The sequence below is a fragment of the Falco biarmicus genome, chromosome 10, assembly GCF_023638135.1.
Source record: "Falco biarmicus isolate bFalBia1 chromosome 10, bFalBia1.pri, whole genome shotgun sequence".
In the NCBI taxonomy this organism is placed as follows: domain Eukaryota; kingdom Metazoa; phylum Chordata; class Aves; order Falconiformes; family Falconidae; genus Falco; species Falco biarmicus.
This window is the reverse complement of record NC_079297.1, coordinates 33961307-33980852: the sequence shown is the minus strand read 5'-3', so window position 1 is coordinate 33980852 and position 19546 is coordinate 33961307. Positions and strand designations below refer to the sequence as shown.

General features: G+C 46.0%; 1 long non-coding RNA gene across 1 annotated transcript; it reads right to left on the bottom strand.

Annotated features, from left to right (window-relative positions):
• Positions 1-579: 579 nt before the first annotated feature.
• Positions 580-19531, bottom strand: LOC130156517 (uncharacterized). Its single transcript, XR_008824445.1, has 3 exons — positions 17349-19531; positions 10917-11027; positions 580-2679 (listed from the first exon to the last, which is right to left on the bottom strand). It is a non-coding gene; the product is annotated as an uncharacterized LOC130156517 (long non-coding RNA).
• Positions 19532-19546: the final 15 nt, after the last annotated feature.

Below are 19546 nucleotides of genomic sequence, written 5' to 3'. Positions count from 1 at the left end.
ACCAATCAAAGAAGAAATGCATCTTTCCATCATTAAGCAAGAGAAAAATCTGGCACAATTTCAGGGTAGATACAGGAGCTTTATGTCTGCCCTATTCAGAGTTACTGTAATTGTGCTGGCACCATTCCCAGAGCTGAGCTGAGGTCAGTGAGAAACCTGTAAAGTAATAACTGTGGAGATGATGTGATCTCTATCCAGGAATCGTGATGTTGTGCATTCATGAAGCTTTGTAGGAGAGAAGAGTTACGTTTTGGTTTTTGCCAAGAAATGTTTAAAATTTTTAAACCTTAATAGTCACAATTACAACACCCTGAACCTGTTTGGAGATGTTGGGCCTGATTCTGATCTCACCATCATAGGAACTCCATGAAACAGGTTAGTCTGGATTAATTGTATTGGTGCTACCCAAATGAACAAGAATCAGGTGAAACTTTCTCTGAAAACCGAGCCTAGACGGACACGCTTCTCCTTCGGGCTCTTACCTTACAGAGATTTGTCTGTCCTCCTGGTTTTCATCCAGTCACAAGCAACATCCAATCATCCCAGTCATTAATTAATATTACTGATTAACAGCTAATTGCTGTTGACACTTTATTCATATTTAATATTAACATTTGCCACAGTATTAACATGTAGGAATTCCATTGCACTGGAACCTAAAACCACAGGGGCTTTCTAGCCAGAGGAACCAGATTTCTGCTATTGCAGGCCACCACACCAGAGTCATTTAGATAACTGTCACCCTCTTCTTCCTCCTCCTGAAAGATCGGACCAAAGCCTCACTCTGAAGATTACAGACCTCCTAATTTATGGGCTAAAATTATTTATTGCCAAGTTATACCTACTTGTTCTTTCGCCAAATTATTTTTCAGCTTAAAATAACACTTCCCCTATGATGTTTGCATTCCTGATGTATTTATAGGGCTCGCTGTCATCTCCTCTTGACATTTATTTTGCTAAGTCATACAAGCCAAGCTCAAAATCTCCTGTCATCAAAGACAGGCTCGCAATTCTTTTCATCATCATGTTTTTTCTTTTCCATTTTTCCTTTCTTGAAGATGGGTGACCAGAACAGTATAATTTACTCCAGATGTGTCGTGCAGTGGAGTAAATACTCTCCTTTCTGTACTGTGAATGGCTGGTATATCCTGGAGTCACATTATCAAGGCCATACAAATTGGTCCTCTCTTTCTTTGTCCTCCCTGGTTGGAAAGGCAAGTGGAATGGAAGTCCCCACTGTAGTAAAAGGTTTTGTAACTACGTGGCCCTGCACTCCTGTACCACTACATTTTATTCTATTCCTACCGCCCCACCCCGTTCTTACCATCTTCCTCCGATGATACACCTTAATCATTAGCAAATGTCATCAGCATGCTTCAGGCTTTTCCAAATGGCACTAACAGAAATTAAAATGAGTATTTTCCAGAAAAGCCTTCACTTCAAGCTGTCTTTCAGCCTGGTATTTCCCCTTGCAGCATGATCTCTTGTCCCCATTAGCAGCCCTGTATCACCTCTCTGTTGTGTGAGAATCCCTTTTCCAGCAGAACTATCCATTTCCTTTAGGACACGGTAATGAAGGTTGTCCTAAAGTCCCAAATAGTAGTATTTTTTTCATCTAGATCAGTCCCTCTTACCAGAGGTTGGTATAACCTACCTTTGGTAAGCTCCCGCCGCATTTTCCCATATCTTTAATGATGTTTGTAGTCAAAATTTGTTCTAAAATACTACATACTGTTGGGGGTCAGACTGATGGGTGTGCATTAGCCTACATCTCCCCTCTTTTGCCTCTTGGCTTCTTCAGAACTAGTGTGCAACAGCAGTCATCTATTTCTGTAGCATCATCCCAAATGTGACAATTTTGTTTAAGATGTCCTTTCAGTACAGCAAGGCAGAAATTACTCAGTCCCTGAGTGTATTAAACTCCTGAAATTTTGCGTTCTCCCTGGATAACTTCCATTTCTGTGCAGTTTTCATTAGCCATGCTATCACTACCACAGTGTTATACATCTCTTATCGAAAGCAGAAGAACAGTAATTACTTCAGCTGTGAGTCCACACCTAGATAATCTTCAGGCTTGCCCCATTTGGGTTTGATTTTTAACTGTTATTAATCTTTGCACAGAAAGGTGTCAATACAGCTAACACTACCAAATTAATACCACGCATGGTAAAACATTTGCCTCCAGCAGCTTATTATTCTAAGTAGATAACACAGAGCAAGGATATTCTTCCCCATTTTATACAACAAGACAAAAATCAAAATTCATCTGAGATTCAGTAAGGAATTCATACTATGGTACTGCCACCCCCAAGCAGACTGCTGCTCTGCTGGAAAACTCTCCCATTTTCTTGTATTGCATGATAAACCTAATGCTACACGACTCTGGTAATTCCTCTGTTGGTGAAGAACTAGCAACTGCCATGGCATTTTCAAAAAAGTCAGCCCAGGTCTGCAGAAAGAGCTTTGGCTGAAGCCTTGACTATGGCATTAACATCATGGTTTCATGGGCTTGAAGTCACTGCATTCAGAAGATGATGTAAGAATAGTTTCGACCACAGCAGATGTTCAGGACTTCATCCTCAGAAGCAATGAATGAGGCTGGGAGGGAGTCAGAACCGATCCACAGATCCGGAGGATGACAGGAGTCTGTGAATTGAGTTTATTTTGCTGTCACTGCACCTGGCATGAAAAGAAAGGGCAATGAGAGGAACCAATTAAAAAAATGTCTTCTCTGACTCATTGAATCCAGGCATTTGTTTTTGCTCCTTTTCACAGGCTTATGTGAATTCATAAACTGCAATATGAAAGGAAAGCTTCATCAGACAACATACGGCATTTGGGACAAAGCTGTATCTTTGCAAGCTGAACTAGACCTAGAAAAACTTCCACTAGATGTTTTTATAGAGTATTTTAACTCACACTGAAAGACGGGTGATCGCGGTTTTTCTTTGTCCTTGCTTCTATGAAAAAATAAACCAAACGACTGATCTCACTGAAGTTGTACAGAAACCTTGCGTGGTGCCTGAAGGTGACCATGCACTCCAGAGGTCCTGAGCTCGGTCCTGAGGGACAGAGCGAGTCCTCTCACTGCTGCATGCCTGCTCAAGGAAAATGAACCCCCTCGTTGGCTTGCTAGAGTTTCAGGGTACGTTTTTGGGGTAATATAAAGCAATAAAACCAGCAAATGGCAATTTCTCACGGTGAAGGGTCTCTTAGAGAAAAGGTAAGCTTAAGGCAGGTTTCAGTTGTGTTGGGATATCTCATTAGCTTAAGGCCTGATTCAGCTCTGGTGGGAGGGGAGAACTCTCGTGGAATCCCATTTGCTTTCAAGCAATTCCCAGTGCAGATGCCACACCAGAGGCCTCTCTCCTTCCTTTGTACCATTGCTTCAGAAAAGCAGGGTTTGGTTCGTGACAAGAGATTCTGCCCAGAGCAGCTGCATTACAGTGCAGTCAAGATGATTGATCAGGATGAAAGACAGGAGGTAGCAAAGGTGAGATGAGGCACTGCGTTAATATTTGAGCTACCGAGCCAGGATTTCCTAATTCCAGAAAGCATTATCTCCTAATTCTGCCTTCATTTTATTGAAGAGTTGTAAATAAATGAATAAACAAACAAATAAATAAACAAATGTAAGTTTTCTCTCCCTTCCCAATTTTATAGGTAAAAGGAAGCAAAAGCTTTCTTATATGGAAAATATTGAGAGCCTGAAGCATGCTTGCACTCGCTTGTTTATATCATTCCTGACTCAAGATGAATCAATGGTAACTTGAGATGACTCTATAAAATAAGAGATTATTGTTTTGTGTCTGTCTCCAATGCCACCTACCTTTCTCAGTTTCTTTTGGGTCAAACTATTTCCTGGGTTTGGAAAGCTCAAGGACACTATCTGCACACATCTGCTCTTCCAGGGTATAGCATCCTGCCCCACTGTACGGGACAAGCCGAAAGCTGCCCTACAGCTGCCAGACGGTCACTTTGGCTAACGAACTGGTAGGAACAAAACCCAATGTTGTTACAACTGTAGTACCATTATAGGGGTTTCATTCAGTTTAGGGGCATCACAGTGCTTGGTGTGGTAGAAACCCACAGCAAGAGAAGGTCTTGCTGAAAAGGCTTAAAAATGGCAAGCTGAAAAGAAAAATATAAAAGGAATAGCATTGGCTATGGGATGAATGACCCTGGGACACAGAAGGCCTCTTGCTGATGCTATTTGTAATTCACACCTGGTCCACATTGTTGGTGGTCCTTGCATTTCTTCTGGGATGTATTCCATGGTCAGTGATTGAGTTACAACTTTTTTTTCAACATTAAACTAAGAGAAAAATGAATTGATGTTGCAAAGGAGTTAAGGTCAATGACTGTTTCACCATAGTTTTTCAGCAACATCACTTGTTCTTTGTAGTGTAAAGAAACTTGTGGCTGCACTGTGCTTTTAGGTCTGTTTTGCCAAGCAGGCATTAGCTGTGAAATTCATCTAGCTGTCTTCAGCAGCTTTGCAATGTGTACTTGCTTTTTATGCCAATGCAAAGCCACCACAAAATGTTACCAAATCAGAAAGGTGTCGATTATACTAATTTCCCATCAGTGTAAGTGACAATATATGGCGTGAAGCAGTGGAGAAACTGGGGCTTTTAGAAAAATTAATCAGGGCAAAGCACCAGTTTGCATGCCCTTACACCGCTAGTTTGCATGCACTTTGCACAGTTCAAAGCTTACTCTGAATGCACCTCATGTACGCCAAGGCTTTCAGCCATCACGGCAACAGCACCACTGCGAGCCACGCTATAGACAACAGCTCTGGCAAAAGTCCTTCACAAGTCCATGTCCTACAGCGGAGGAAATAGGGTGGCTGGGGCACAGTCTGCGGTGGTGGAGGGGTCAGCAGGTAGATGAGGGATCAGGCAGTTCTGCAGGCTGGAACACAAACGCTGCATATACCCTGTGTACCCCCACGCACACCTATGCAATCCTACAGCCAGCATCCATAGCCTAGAAGACACGGCTCTCTGTCCCAACACGCCAAGAGCCAACGTGCTGCTTCTGCCTCAGGTGCCTTGCCCATTGCTGGTACTCCCAGGAGTGTTTCAGCTCCATGGTCTGCTCGGTGATTTACGTGTGCTTCTGGCTCAGCATCAGTGAATGAGCTGTGCAAAGGCGAAAACATTTGTATCTGCTCTGTCAGAGGAGCACTTGACCCTACACATCTGCTTCTGCCACACGCAGCCTGGATTCCAGTCCAGCAAATACCACACAGGAATGAAAAGTGATGCCGCACCCCACCATCCTGCACTGGGATTTCCCCTAGAATTTGAGGGGTCCAGGTTGCCTTTTCCATGGATAGCCTCTTTGGAAAGCCTTGGGACTCATCTGTATTTGTCATGTGTAACTTCCTGTAGACTACTAGAAGGAATCCTGTCCTTGTAGAGAGGGAAGGATGTTTCCCTGCTCTCAAAATGACTGGAGAGACCCAATTTCCAATAGTCTCCTTATAGCCCTGGCTCTGATTTTGCATAATGCATGCTTAGAAAAAAGGACTATATACTTTGTTGTTCCAGCAGCTGAGTTAGACTGGTGATGACAGAAGATGGATTATTGGTATGCTTTTGTACTTTTTATGCACTGTCTAGAAGTTTCAGTAAAATTCAGCTCTGTTACCTAACTTAGCATGCTGAGTGAGACCAAGACAGATGCTCAGGTAGTGTTTCAGAGTATTAAAGACCATAAAGCACATCCCAGTCTGCACAAATCTCACACCTACGACAAATGCTTTGCTTGACAGTTTGTTTTCAAGGCTGGATCTGTCAGCAGCCCCACTGGATGGTGACAGCACAGGGCAGTGAACATGGCATGTTGGCTGCTACAAGGGACTCCAGCCATGCTTGTAGGCCAGCAATCTGGCCACGAAATCCTGCATTTTATCACTGCATGCTTGCACTTCTGGCTAAGCACTCCATCCCAGTATCCTCTATTCTTGGACACCTTAGAAGGCACCCTGGGGTAAACCCTTGTTGTGGTTTAATAGAAACTCCTAGTGCCTGAGCTGAGTGGTGTGTGTTTGGCTGAGCAAATCCCTTTAGCAGACGGCAGAAATACAGAATGTGAATCCTCTCGTGACCACAAACTACTTTTATCTGTAGGAGTCATGATGCTCCTGAAGTACTGACTCATTTCCATTCATTTCCTTCAGTCTGAGCAAAGACCTTGCATTTAGAGACTTGCCCACCATTGTTAGCAAAGGAGACGGACCTTTGACAAGCTCTGTTTCAGTTTGGATCTGAACTACTGGAAAACACAAAGCGGGGAAAAAACAGTGCTGGATTTGCACCTGGTCTTTTCTATTATGATGGGATGCAGAGACTTGATTCTTTCGGAAGTATTGTCATAATGAGATGAGCAGAAGTTCATGCATTGCGTTAGCATTACACTAACATGACTCTGTGCAGGGCTTGGCTCTTGCTATTTTCTAGTGGAGGCCGATGTAGAAAGAGATGTCTAAAGTACTACCCAGCAGTGTGGTGAAATGCATGTCCCCCCCGTAACTGCCCACACATCACCACTGCCAGAACCTGTCTTCCTTGGAGCCCACACAAGCCTCCTCCCCTGTCCTGCCCTACGCGGGTCACTCCCCACACCATGCTGTGGACCTGCTCACACAGGGACATTCATTAACAGCCCGTTCACAGCAATCTTGTGCAGCAAACACTGGCAGCTGGCTAATTTCTAAGTTATCAGTCAATTACTCCCTGCAGTGGCAGATCAGGGTACAAGTTAAACTAGTGCAAAAAATACATTTCCTTCTCATTCTGCTTAGAAGTCAGTAGAAACACAAGTGTCCAGTGCTCAGCTATGCATTCAGTGTTTACTGGCTAGCTCCTGGTTTGTGGAAGACAGATTTTCCAGTGCAGTCCACAAATTCCTTTCCTAGAGAACCAAGCCGCTGGATGTGTGCCTACAGCTGGTGGCACCAGACACTTCTTTCTCCTTTGAGATACTTGCCTTACATGTCCAGCCCTTGGCAACCCAGAGAGTGACATATAAAGACTGGGAGGGGAATAAATAAATAAATAACCAAACCGTGGATGTGATCCCAAACTTGTTGGAGTTAAAGGAAGTGATTTCAGATCACACCCACCACCTATCCTACAAAGAGGTGCCAAACTAACTTTAAGCTATTGGGATTTCCAAAACTACTACCTCCACAAAGACTGTATTTATAAAATGTTGTTGTGTTGACTGATAACCGTTGTGATAACTCCTGGTCAGTTATCATTAAAATAAAATCCTTGTTCCAGCAGCATGCTGGGCTGCAGGAAGAGATCCGTCAAACTGTTACCTGCTGCATGCAATGAGTGCAGGATCTTACCACAGAGTGAAAAAGCCTGTTTGTCACAGAGCGAACACCCCAGCAAGGGCAGGTCCTGTACCAAACCGCACACCTTCTTGTTTGTGATCACACGCTTGGATTGCTTCCTCATCATTTATACAGCAGCTATCTAGGAAATATGTTCAGGGAGGATCTGGTACTTGCAAGCACAACTTTCTGGTATGCCTGTTCTTTAACCAACATGTTAGGCAAACACCTTAGCTGTTGAGAAACAGAGGTCCCTGGGACCACCCTACCCTGCTGATAAGTCTGGAAGCCTTCCTGCTGTGTGGCACAGTGCGTGGCCAAGTCCCAGATCCATGGGAGCCAGAGCTGCTTGTTCTGGAAGCGCATTCCCCATCAATGACATGGGCAGGACCAGAGAGGAGAAGGGATTTGGATTTGGCACTTGGGGACTCGCACAGCTGGCCAAGATAGCCAGTGACTAGGGCTAACGACAAAGCTGTGTCTGGATGGAGAGCTAGAAGAAAAGAAAATAAATAAAAAGGAGGAATTAATCTGAGGAATATTTTATGGTCCCTGAAATGGTAAGGATAGATCTTAGAGCAGGAAATGTCTCCAGCTTGGACATAGCAACAGCTGAGTACCTTTCATCCAGCAAATTCATAACACTGTTTATACAGGAACTTTATATCATCTTCCCTGCTGCAGCATAATATCTGCTTAAGCCTGACATTTTAAAATACCTCTGCCACATGGAGTTGGGCAGGTGACTCAGTACAAACATGCAGACCTCAGCTTGGCCCTTTGATAGATGCCATCATATTGCAGTACAGCTTGTGAAATCAACAGCTATGATACACTTCTGGAAAAAAGCATGCCAGCCAGAGGGTAGATCTGCTTGCATAGTCACTGCACCTGGCATTCCATCTCATATTACCACCTAGACTATCTACACGTATCAACCATCTACGGATGGAACTACCCAAGGGTCCGGAACAGCCCTGAGGAACCGTGGGCTTGGGATGGGGCATGCCACTTGCTGCTGTACCGAAGCCAGCTTGAATGACATCTCAGAAAAACGTGCGATTTTTATGTCAACAACGGGATCGTTAATATGAGCATCAGCAGGCTTCAGATCAAATCCCTCTTTTGGAGCAACGCAAAGGGAGTAAGGAAGTATTTTTTGTTGAGCCTAAAGCTCAGCTCCCCTGCTCTGGGCTGCAGCATACAGACGGTGGGAAGTGCATGCAGACAGAAAGGCCTCTGCTCTCTGAGCCTGCCTGGCTCCTTGCCTGAGTTTCAAATTCAGCCTGCGAGGGTTTGACTCAAGACAATTTGATGGATACTGTGTACATGCTGCAGGCAAAAGTAGCCAAGATCTGTCAATTGATCTATTTCCTCAGATATTTAATGCAAACCCTTCATTTCTGTAAATATACTCTGCCTGCTGCTATAGATAGGGTATGGTTGGAAGTGTGATACTGTGAGAAAAGGGTGCAATACATGAACCAAAACTGAGGAGTTTTTAATCTATGGACCACTCTCCTTATACGTGGTAACAACATCCATGTGATAAATTCATTTATTTCTGCAAACAGGTCATAAATTACACATCAGGATAGCAATCCCCATTTATCCCATTCTTTGATGTCCTCTGCAATATGCCTATTGAGTCTGCTCTACCTGCACTGCTTTTAACTCTACCCAGTGCCTTAAGCCCTCTGAATTTTGATCATCGATTACCAACAACTGCAGTGATTAAACTGAAGCCTGACCCATCCCCATTACCAAAAACTCACCACTTGCCTTTTCTGCAAATCAGATTTCAACAGCGCTCCCCTCCTCTTCCCCCTTGTCTGGCTCTGACTGAAAAAAATATGCAGGACCATTTGCCAGGGTTAATTTTTAATAGTGTCCTCAGTGCCGCAGCGAATGAAGTCATTTATTATCCAGCAGGCAGCATGCTAACGCGCTAGGCAATAACAAATGCTAAAGGAGGTGACTCAGGCATAAGCAATCAGGCGAGTTTTACATTCCCACCTGATGGATGGCTCAGCACAAAGGGCCAGGCATGGCATTTTGGTTCACGCTATGCTTGCGTCTGCATCTAGGGGACACCTGGATTCAAGCCATGCAGTCAGTGAGGTTTATTTGCTTTGTAGTCATGTGCAAAGCATGTATCTAAAGAGAGCCTGTGTGGCCAGCCCTCCCCTCTGCCTGGGCACTCTTTTCCTCTAACGAAGGAGGTTAATATTCCTCCTAGGCAGTCATCCCTGCTACAGGAACGTGTCAGCCCAGGCAGTTTGGCCCTAAATAACACTTTGTGATCTCAGGCAGACTGGAGCTCAGCCTACCCACCTGTAAAACAGGTTTAATAGTAGCTGGCTTTTTTCTAGAAAAGCTAGGAGGATTACTTCATGTCTGAGATCTCTGGATGAGAACTGCTCAGTGGCAGAGAGCATTTTAAAAGAGCAGCTGGCAATTAGGGCCAGAGCAGGCTGGCAGCCCCATAAGCTGGTAGAGATGACCACAGAAGCTGCACTATTCATGTCTCATTGCCCAAGATCCTCAGAAAGGCTGGGATGCAGATGATTCACAAACCAGAAAGTGCTTTTGAATCACTTATTAAGGAGGGTTCATGTTGATTTTACTGCTCTGGGATGCACAGGGTTGGGCTACACAATCTCTTTTACCACCTCTTTAGAGCGAAATGTGGTGGTAAGGTAAAGTCCTCTCCCCACGTGTCCATCACTGTTGTATTTTTGCCTCCATGGAATAGTCCAAAGACCACTGAAGAAGTCTATGAATCTTCGCCATATCTACAGTACGCTTTGGATCAGACCTCAGTAAACCAGTGAGAATGTGCTGCTGAACGTGCTGTAACAAGTCCACTGGCATGTGCTGATGGCTGCAGGGGAGCTGGCATAAGCGTGCTCCCGAAAACGAGGGATACCTTCGACTAAGGAGGCAGCAGTCTCCTGCTTACTCCTCACGAGAGCACACCAGCGCTGCTTGAACGGGGGACTGGAGCAGATCTGAACCCATTCCCCTCCCTGTGTGCTATCCCAGGGAAGACAGAGGGACGGTATTGTATTATATTACTCTTAATTCACTTTGTGATCGTGTAAGTCTCCCAAATCCCACTGCCAGTAAGCTCTGATGATTAAACAGCTTACTGAAGGGAAACTATAGCTAGCACTTCTACCCTTATCAAAGCGTATTGCTAATGAGGACTGGGAAATCACTCAGTGTTAATACAACATCTGTAGATTAACATCAGCTTACTCATGTTTTCATAGTCAATGGCTGAAATTCTATCAATCACTTGGATTCACATAACATTTCTGATAGGTGTTTCAGTACGTTAGCCTCAGTATTTCCCCAACTGAAGTCTGCTGACTGGAAGTGGAAAAGGAAAAGTCACGAGTTTGAGGCCAGACAAAAAAATTGCAACATATTGATATGGATATCTCATCTCAGGAATCTTGCAGGAGGTCTGACCTCAGAAATGTTTGGCATTGGCCCCCTGTAAGCCACCAGACAGTATCTGACTGATCTGCATGCACGCACACACACACACACTTACCTCGCCGCTGAACTCGTGAACACCTGCCTGAAAAGTTACCTGGAAGCATGCAATGGCCCTGCACTGGTCCTCCGTGATGCAAGTGGCTGCAGGTCCTCTTCTGTTTGTCACCTTCCCAGACAGAGAAGCAGCAGAAGAAAGGGGATGAATCAACTGCCAACCAAAATTGACGCTGGTGGTCCACTTTACGGCTTTAGTGTGGGAAAGATCTTTAATAAGGAAGGGTAGAACTGCCAGCAAGAAGAGAATCTGCATGAAGCAGGTGTAGAAGTAACCTGGAGAGATCAGCTATGCCAACTCTCTGATTGAAGGCATGATTTCTAGCCCTGTGCTGCTCTTGAAAGCGTTTGCATGGGAGAACTACATCCTCACCATTACTAGGGGTCTCTCAGGACAGCCTAGGTGGGATACTGACAGAAGAGCATAGCCTAACCGTTAAGGAGATCTCCCAATATCCCGCCTGAATCTCATCTGATGTGGGAATACTGGTACCCCTCTTAGCTCACAGGGAGCTCTATAACTCAGGATCTCTAGCTCTGCTGGCAAGCAGCTGCCCCGTGGGAACGCCTGCCTTTGCTATAAAGAACATGAGAGCCAAGATCACCAGAGGACTTTGTCACCACAGCAGTGCAGGTTTTAGGTAATCACTGAAAGGGATGGAGGAGGAAATTCTGCAACAAGAGCATCAGGAGTAGGCTGCTGCAGAGGAAAGCAGCTGTCCATAATGGAAAGGGATGGGAAAAGCAAGCTTTACTAAGTTTGGATACAGGAGCAGAGCATACACTGGAGACTCAAGAGGACCAAGAAGCAGAGAGATGGTGGGAAGTCTGGATTCCATCCTCCTGCCTAGTCTACAGGGTAGCTACATTTTCTGTGAGTAACGCTTTGCATCAGCTTTGCTTGTTCTCAGAGGTGGGAACCAAGGTTCAGGGCAGCTCCTTACAGAGGAATTAAAACCAGAATTTAGTGAAGGACTTGACAGAAGAGAAGAAAAGGCTCAGCAGATTGAGTGTGATGATAAGGAGGGTTGCATGGCAGGGAAAGAGACAATGCGCAGCCAGTACATTAAAAAGCAATCAAAGGAAAAGAAACCAGTAGTTTAAGTGGATAAACACAAATGTATTTAATTCTATCTAGTTGTACCATGTGTGTGTGGCTGAATCATGCTGTGCAACACTGCTTTGAAATTTCTGCGAGAAACAGATGTAGTTACCAATTGTTCCTTGATGCTGAGGGGAGGAAAGTCAGCATTAGCTGATGAAGAAGTAAGAAGATTCTTTTAGAAAGAATAAGAATAATCTTAAGTGTCTCCTCCAGGAGAATATGTGGGATAGTCTGAGATTTCAGTACAAACTCATCTGGTACAGAGACGCCTTGAACCACACAGATAAATCTGTTGCACATCAGTGAATGCAGAAATGACATGGAGCGCAAGGCATGCCTTAGCAACTCATCCGGTTTCCACTCCTGGAAATCTGGCTCCTGCCAGCAGAAGTGATAGATGACCCAGAGCACGGTAAGTGATCCAAACTGGCCCATAAAGGAACTAGTAGCATGCAAGCTGCAAAGTGTTCAAACTTTTCCATAGAGTTTGAAAATGAAAATCACATGGGGCCTAACTATCGCGAGGGCTTGTTAACAAAAAATAAGGCTTTCAGCTGTATGAAGACAAAGGCAAAAACCTCTCTAAGAATGCAGTGACCTGAGGATCAGGCTCCAAGGGAATGATTGACGGTCAATTCAAGCTGACAGCTAACAAAAGTTCCTGTATGTGTGCCAGCAAACCACTGCCAGGAAAATCAGTGTGGCTCCCAACTTGCAGATTTCTGCATCACCAGACCTCCTACCCTATGTGACCCTCCCTGATCTATGCTGGCAGGCTCAGCAGAGTGGAAGGAGACATGGGACCTTACCAGCCCTGGTCACTCCTAGTCAGGTGCGGGCATCAGGAAGGAATCAGTGTCATTTCTAAGTAGCTCAGGCTCTAGACGCACCACACATTCAGCTATAACTCCGGAAAAAAGCAGGAAAAGTCAAAAAGAACGTTTGTTGGGGACTTAAGGAATACCCACAGGAACAAACGGGACACTTTCCGTTGAGGGCAGTGTTCAGACCAGACTGAAACTAGCAAGCAGTTGTAGAAAGTGACATTAAATACAGCCTCAGAAATCTAACCTGTATCTCCTCTCTCGCCCCACCATCAGCAAAATTGAAGTCCAAACATCCCACCGTTCATTCAGGTGAGGCCTTCACTGCTTCAGATCAGGTATGGGGAGATATGATTGTTGGTCATCCCTACGGTGTCCGTGGAAATGACCGGTCCTTGAATCATGTATTTTGTGTGTGTGTGTGTGTTTTTGTTGGTGGGGGATTAATGGAAAAAAGGAATCAGCAGTTGTTTGTATTATTAAGCTGTGGAACATAGACCTCCTTCCACTTCCAAGATCTGATTACAAAGCCTTTCCCTTCTGCAATTCCAGAGCATCTCGTCTCTGCCAGTTTCTATTTTCAGTTCATAATTGATTAAATTCAACTGGTAGCAGAATTAATTGCAGTCAACAGGAATCTTTACCCTCTCTAGCTTTGGTGGAGCTTGGGCCAGGCACCTGGCAAGGCACTGCCTGGTTTCCTTGCTTATTCCAGAAAAGGAAACCCATGATGAGAAAGATCCTGTCCTGGATCAGATAACCCTCCAGGACTGATGATTTTGCTCTGCCCTCCCAGAATCTTCTGCAATGTTTCAAATGTTTTTGTTGAAAGAGGCCTGAGCACTCTACTTAGTAGAATTAATCCAATCTTAATGCCATTTTTTTGGGAATTCAGAACAAAGTGGTCCCACTCACTGGTTGGGTCCACTCACTGGCTGGGTCATCTGAAGCAGCCTGATGGTTTTGGAGATGGTATAGAGGAAGATTTTGTTGATTGACTGATGTTTGATTGATTAGTTCATGCTTTTTTTTTTTTTTTGTTAATTGATTACTTTGGTAAATCTCTCCAGTTCAGTGTCCTTAAAAAAGTGTCCTTAAGTGTCATCTTAAAAAACCCTTTGAAACCAGGACTGACCAGCCTTCTTTTTTTCCTCTGTGTGACCATTCAGCTGGACTTCAGCTTCCAAGTCTTAGGTATCGCCGAGAGTCCCAGGCCCTTGGGATGATGGTACCTGCTTGCAGAATTTCACAGCTGTGATGTCTCTTGTGGCTATGTCTGTCTTGATGCAATCTGCAGTAAGGATTAACCCAGACTTTTCTGAGTCTCTAGGAGACTGTTGAATCATAGGGCTGAAGGGTTTTAGCATGGTTTCTTTGACATTACTTTCATTTATCTCATGGTTTCCTTTGTGCTGCAGAAGAAGTCAGATTTTCCCCATAGTCTTTTTATAGTCAGTCACTCACAGAATAACAATTCATTGTTGGGAGTAAACTCCAGCCTTGTATCTCCACATAGATTTATCTGATAACACATTAAGAGCTTCTCTCAAAGGCTGCTTTCCAAGTTGTGCTATTGTTTGGGCTGGTGATCCAGCAGTATTTTCTCTGCAGCCTCACCAGGAAGCTAGAAGAGGATTGTCCATGAGTCACAGTAATTTTACCTGTAAATTCAGCTAAACCCCCAGGCAGCGCAGAAGGTTGGCCAGTTTCTCAAGCCTGATACGACTATACCAACAGCTTAAACTTCAACTGGGAGAGAGTGTTTCTGAAATAGAAAGAGGGAGCATACACTTCACTCCATCACACAGTTGGAGCTGTGTTACTTGTAGCTCATATCGATAGTCTAGGGATTAAAAAACTTTCAGTTTTTCTTTCACTTTTCAAGACTATGCCACAGAAGGCAACCTTTCCAGCTCAGGAGTAAAACAAACTTTTGTGTATACCCTAGACCCACTCCAGATTTACAAATGAGCCTATCTTAAGCATAGGGCAGTTCTGCTGGCTTCTGTGACCACTTGCACATATAAGAGTTTTCAGAATTATCCTCCCCTGAGCTAACAAAGCTCAGTTTTGATTGCCTCCCACAGCAATAATGATGAGGGTTTCCCTTTGCCATTTCTAAGTTCTCTCATTAACACAGGTAAGCTGTGTAGCAATGTCTGCCCTTCCCAGAAGCATCCCTGTGAAGAGAATGGGCTCGAAGACAGACTCTGTGAGCCTATTCCACCCTCTCTTTCAGTTAACTTCAGAATACTTCCCAATCTGCAGAGATTTATTCCACTTTGAAAAAAAAAAAAAAAGAATCAAAGAAAGAAATGAGCGGGGGGTGTGTGTGTGTGAAGAATGGAGACTGTCAGAGAATGGAAGCCAAATTAATTTCAGAAGAAATTGGTTCATCCCTTACTGGCATCTATGGAGTTGCGTCAGCTTGCTGTGGAAATGGATTTGGCCTTGTATTTCTGAGAATTCAGCCTCGTTTCAATTCTTCTGACTTCCTTCTTTCCTTCTGACTGCACTTCAGTTTTGATCTAAGTATCAGGTAGGCCCATGAAGCAGCTGACTTGCACCAAATCTCACATAAACTTCTACTGACAGGTTCTGCTACCTAGATGATGCATGGCCCAGCAGTGAACAAAAAGGACAAGGTCTCAGCTTCTTTTCTTGCTATAGCAACAAAGCACCTTGTGATGATAATTTTTTTCCCTGTTTCATAAGCTGGTTGCCATGGCAAGTTACTTGTGTTACATTGTCAGATACTAAAAGGAAACAATCTGTGTTCTCCAGAAAACTCAAAATTATAAAAGTTGATGGCGTATCGGTTTGCTTTCTGCCGTGACACTACTCATCCTCTAAGCTCAGGGAGAGATAAGCAAGAAAAACATCCCAGTATGGGAAAAATACTTGCAGGTTTCTTGAGTCTGGTGAATCTGCACGAGGAAAAATCACGAATAATATGGTGCTGTAAGGAAGAAAATCTCACGGGGATCTCTGCTTTTCTTAGTATGCTCTCAGAGTCAATGCTATGGAGAGCACAGTGATACAGTCCTCCTTCCAAACACTTCAAGAAAGTTTTGGTTACACAGAAGAAGTATGCATCCAGGAAAATGGACTAGCTGAGTGCAGGGAGAACTCAAAAGACGTGGAAAGAACCAGGAAGCTATCTGCGTAATTACAAGTCAGGTGAACTTGTAGATTTGGCGAAGCAACAGGAGTCTCAGAACGACAAAAGCAGCTGACATTGCTAATCTACCCTCTGAGCCTGCTGAGAATTGATATAACCTTCAGAATATCAAAAATATCCAGATGTATTCAAGTACTATCCTTGTGAAGATAAGAAATTGCTGTTACTTACTTTGCTGATGATTTTGATGATCGCAAGAACTTTTCATGTTCTTTTGATGTTTTTTTTAGGGGGAAAGAAAGAATAGTTTAACTTGGCTGTTGCCTGGGTGTTTCTACTAGAAATAACTCTAAAAAAAGATTAACGCTTCAAAAATGTCAGGGATAGCCTTGATCTATAGCTAATGAGCAGTTCAGTTGCTAACTAAGCTCTTGGCATAAGTTTGTATGTCACACAGTGGAGAGCTAAGTTCATGCCTTGCCTATGACTCCCCTCTTGCAGAGGTTAAAGTGGGAATGCCAATATCAAGGAGTTATTTTTTGGGTCACAGCACCTACAAAACCCAGTGACGTACCTTCCCAGACTACATTTAGAGTGCTTTTACAAAAACTCACGACAGGATAAGCACGTCCATCAGTTATGGCCTCCCACCTGCAAGCTACATATAGTTTGGTGAAGACGATCAGGAAAAACTGAAGGCATGAGAATGATGGAAGAGTTTTCCACCTCACTGCTGATTTTGTTTTGGCAGTATTACTGTGGCAGTAAGGATCTTCTGAGATTCTCTCCACTCCCATTTTATTGCTCTGCGTGCCAGCGGGCCCGGTATTTGACTTGCCTTCCTCTGCTGTCAAGCAAGGATTGCAATAGTCAGTAGCACGAGGAAGCTGTGCATTTCTCTTTGCCTGCCTTCAAGTGCGGTAGAGCATGGAACCTGCACTGGTGCCCGGCAGGCAGCGGGAGGAGTCTGCGGCCAGGCCAGCTGGAGACACCATGGGATGAGTTAGCAGAGTAGTTAGTTACCTAGTAGGCTGAACTACCTTCTGGCAGTGGCATTTGCAGTACTGTTGCAGCGGCACTGCATGTCCCTTGTTTAAAAAAGAGGGTTCTGTCTTCCAGAGCTCTAGGCAGGCCAGACATTTTTCTAGAATTAAATTCAAGCTTAGAGAAAGGAAGGAAGAATCTGTCCAGGAAGAACAACTTTTTACAAACAGAATGGGCTATAACCTCAGCAAGTGTAAATCTGCCCAGCTTTGCCAAAAGCAGTGGGGCTACACTGCTTTGCAACAGCTGAGGCTCTTGCCCCAGTATTTTTAAGCTGTATCACTCTCTGTGTCCTCGCAAGTTTGTGTCATCACCCCTGTGTGATTGTGTGGTTATGACTCACCAATAGGTGATTACGCCTCTGTCTTCCAGCAGTCTGCAAACAGCAAGTAGTCCTCAGGTATCTTATATCCTGATGTGATCTGGCACTGAAGAATGAGCAAGAAAGAGGCAGTTTCAGTCCCATCTTCTGGTGTTTCTTGCTTCTTGCAGGTCACAGAGAAGCCCAAGAAGCATGAAGCCGAGGTTCACCCATAGCTGTGTCTATCTATTACACTGCCTGTTTGGTTCTTGCTCCTTGGCACATTCTTCTGGGCTACCTAGTACTGAAAAACATGAGCCCACTCTCAGGGTGCTTAAAAAACCCGAGATTTCTGCATGCTCCAGTACCCTGCCTGCTCGCCAGGAACGGCTAAAACAAGACGAGACAGGTAGTGCGGAGAGGCGGTGCGCCGTGTGTACGTGTGTCTGCCTGTGAAACCCATCGCCTTTTTGCATGCTGCTGACCCTGCTGTCGGCTTGGTCAGGAGAGATGCTGTGTTTCTGCGAGCTGTGGTCATTGCTGCTGTCGAGAACTGAGAGGTCATTCAGAATCGGGAGGGCTTGTTAGAAACCAGCAAAGAGTTCCAAGGTAGGTTAAAGCTTCAGCCTTTCTGTTTGGACCTGCCTGTCTGCGAACTGGCTTTTAGAAAGTGTTCTGGCAGGTTTGTTTGTGCTGGTGCAACACGTCTATGAGACCTGAAAAAACCTGCACAACTCTCTCAATGGGTATCCTTAAGAACTCGCTTAATCTACTCTTGCTACAAGCTCTGCAGGGCATGAGCTTTCTTTTTATTATGTGTCAAGCGTAGTATCTAGAACAATGGTTTCTAGATCCATTTTCAGATTACTAGATGCTTTTCTAATGGAAACAACAAATCGTGGCAGTGTGCTTGAGAGTCTATTAGAGTGAACAGTGCTTTCCCAGTACCAGGAATGCATGCTTGTATTTAGCGTTGTATTCTGCACCACAGCAGGATCGCTTCTGCATGCTCCTGGGTAACAAGGTGACTACGCAATCCACTATTCACTTCCCAAAGTAACAGGGGAACCACAGTGCATAATGGTAGAAAATGTCTGGTAACACAGGCGTACTGTGGCAGGATGGGAAGCGCTGTGTTGGCAGACCCGAATTCACGGAATGAAGCTGGAGTCCATCAAGGTTTACTAGTTCCAATTTAGTGGTGCTCCTTGTGGGACCCACATAGGATCAGACAGAACCTCCTGCCACGCTCGTACCTTTGCCTGTAATCAGATCAATTCTGTTCACACATGGTGTGTGTCTCCGCTGCAAAGCCCAGCTGGACACCGGTTGTCTGACGTGGAGCCAGTCCAGGTGTTGCGCCTTCTCTGGCCCAAATCCCTCCTGAATAATCTGGAGCCATCTATTTTTCTAGGCATTTCCAGGGCCCAGACAGAAGCGCCCTGCCAGCTGGCTCCAGCCCATGGGTGCCAGCCAGGACCGTGACTGGTGATGGGTGATGGTCAGGCACCGTGACTGGTGATGGGTGACAGCCAGGCACCGTGACTAGTGACGGGTGACAGCCAGGCACCGTGATGGGTAACGGCCAGGCACTGGGACCGGTGACAAGGGCTGCGCTCCGGTGGCCGGGGGTCTTCCTGCCCGGAGCGCGGCGGCTGCCGGGCCTCGGTGGGGAGCCGGGAAAGGCGGCTCGGCCCGGGTCAGCCCCCAGCCGGCCCCGCAGGGCCAGGGCTCTCCCGCCGCGCCCCCCGCAGGGCCGTGCCCCTGCGACGGCAGCAGCTACCCGGGCGAGCGGCGGTTCGCAGGCCCGGGCCCAAGCGGGGGCCTGAGGCGAACCCCCAGCTCCGCCCCCCGCGCCGGCCCGCAGCCCACCGGGCAGGGCCGGGCGGCTGCGCTGCCCCCGCGGGCCCGCAGCCCGGCAGCCGCGGGGAAGGGCGGGCCGAGGGCAGCGGGCGGGCGGCGGCCGGTGCTTGCAGCGAGGCGGCCGCCAGGCCTTGCCCCCAGCCGCGGCGCGGGCAGCCCCTCAGGCGGGGCGGGCAGCGGAGGCGCGGCCCCGCGCAGGGACGGCGGGATCGGCGCGGCCCCCGGGGAAGGGGCGCGGCGGCGGCGGGGCGGGGGGTCACACGGCGGGGCTCGGCCGCCCGCCGCCTCCCTCCTCCCTCGCGGCCGCCCGCCGTCGCCTCAGGGACCGCCCCGCGGCCAGGCCGCGGTCGAGGCGGGTGGTGACGTTTGATTG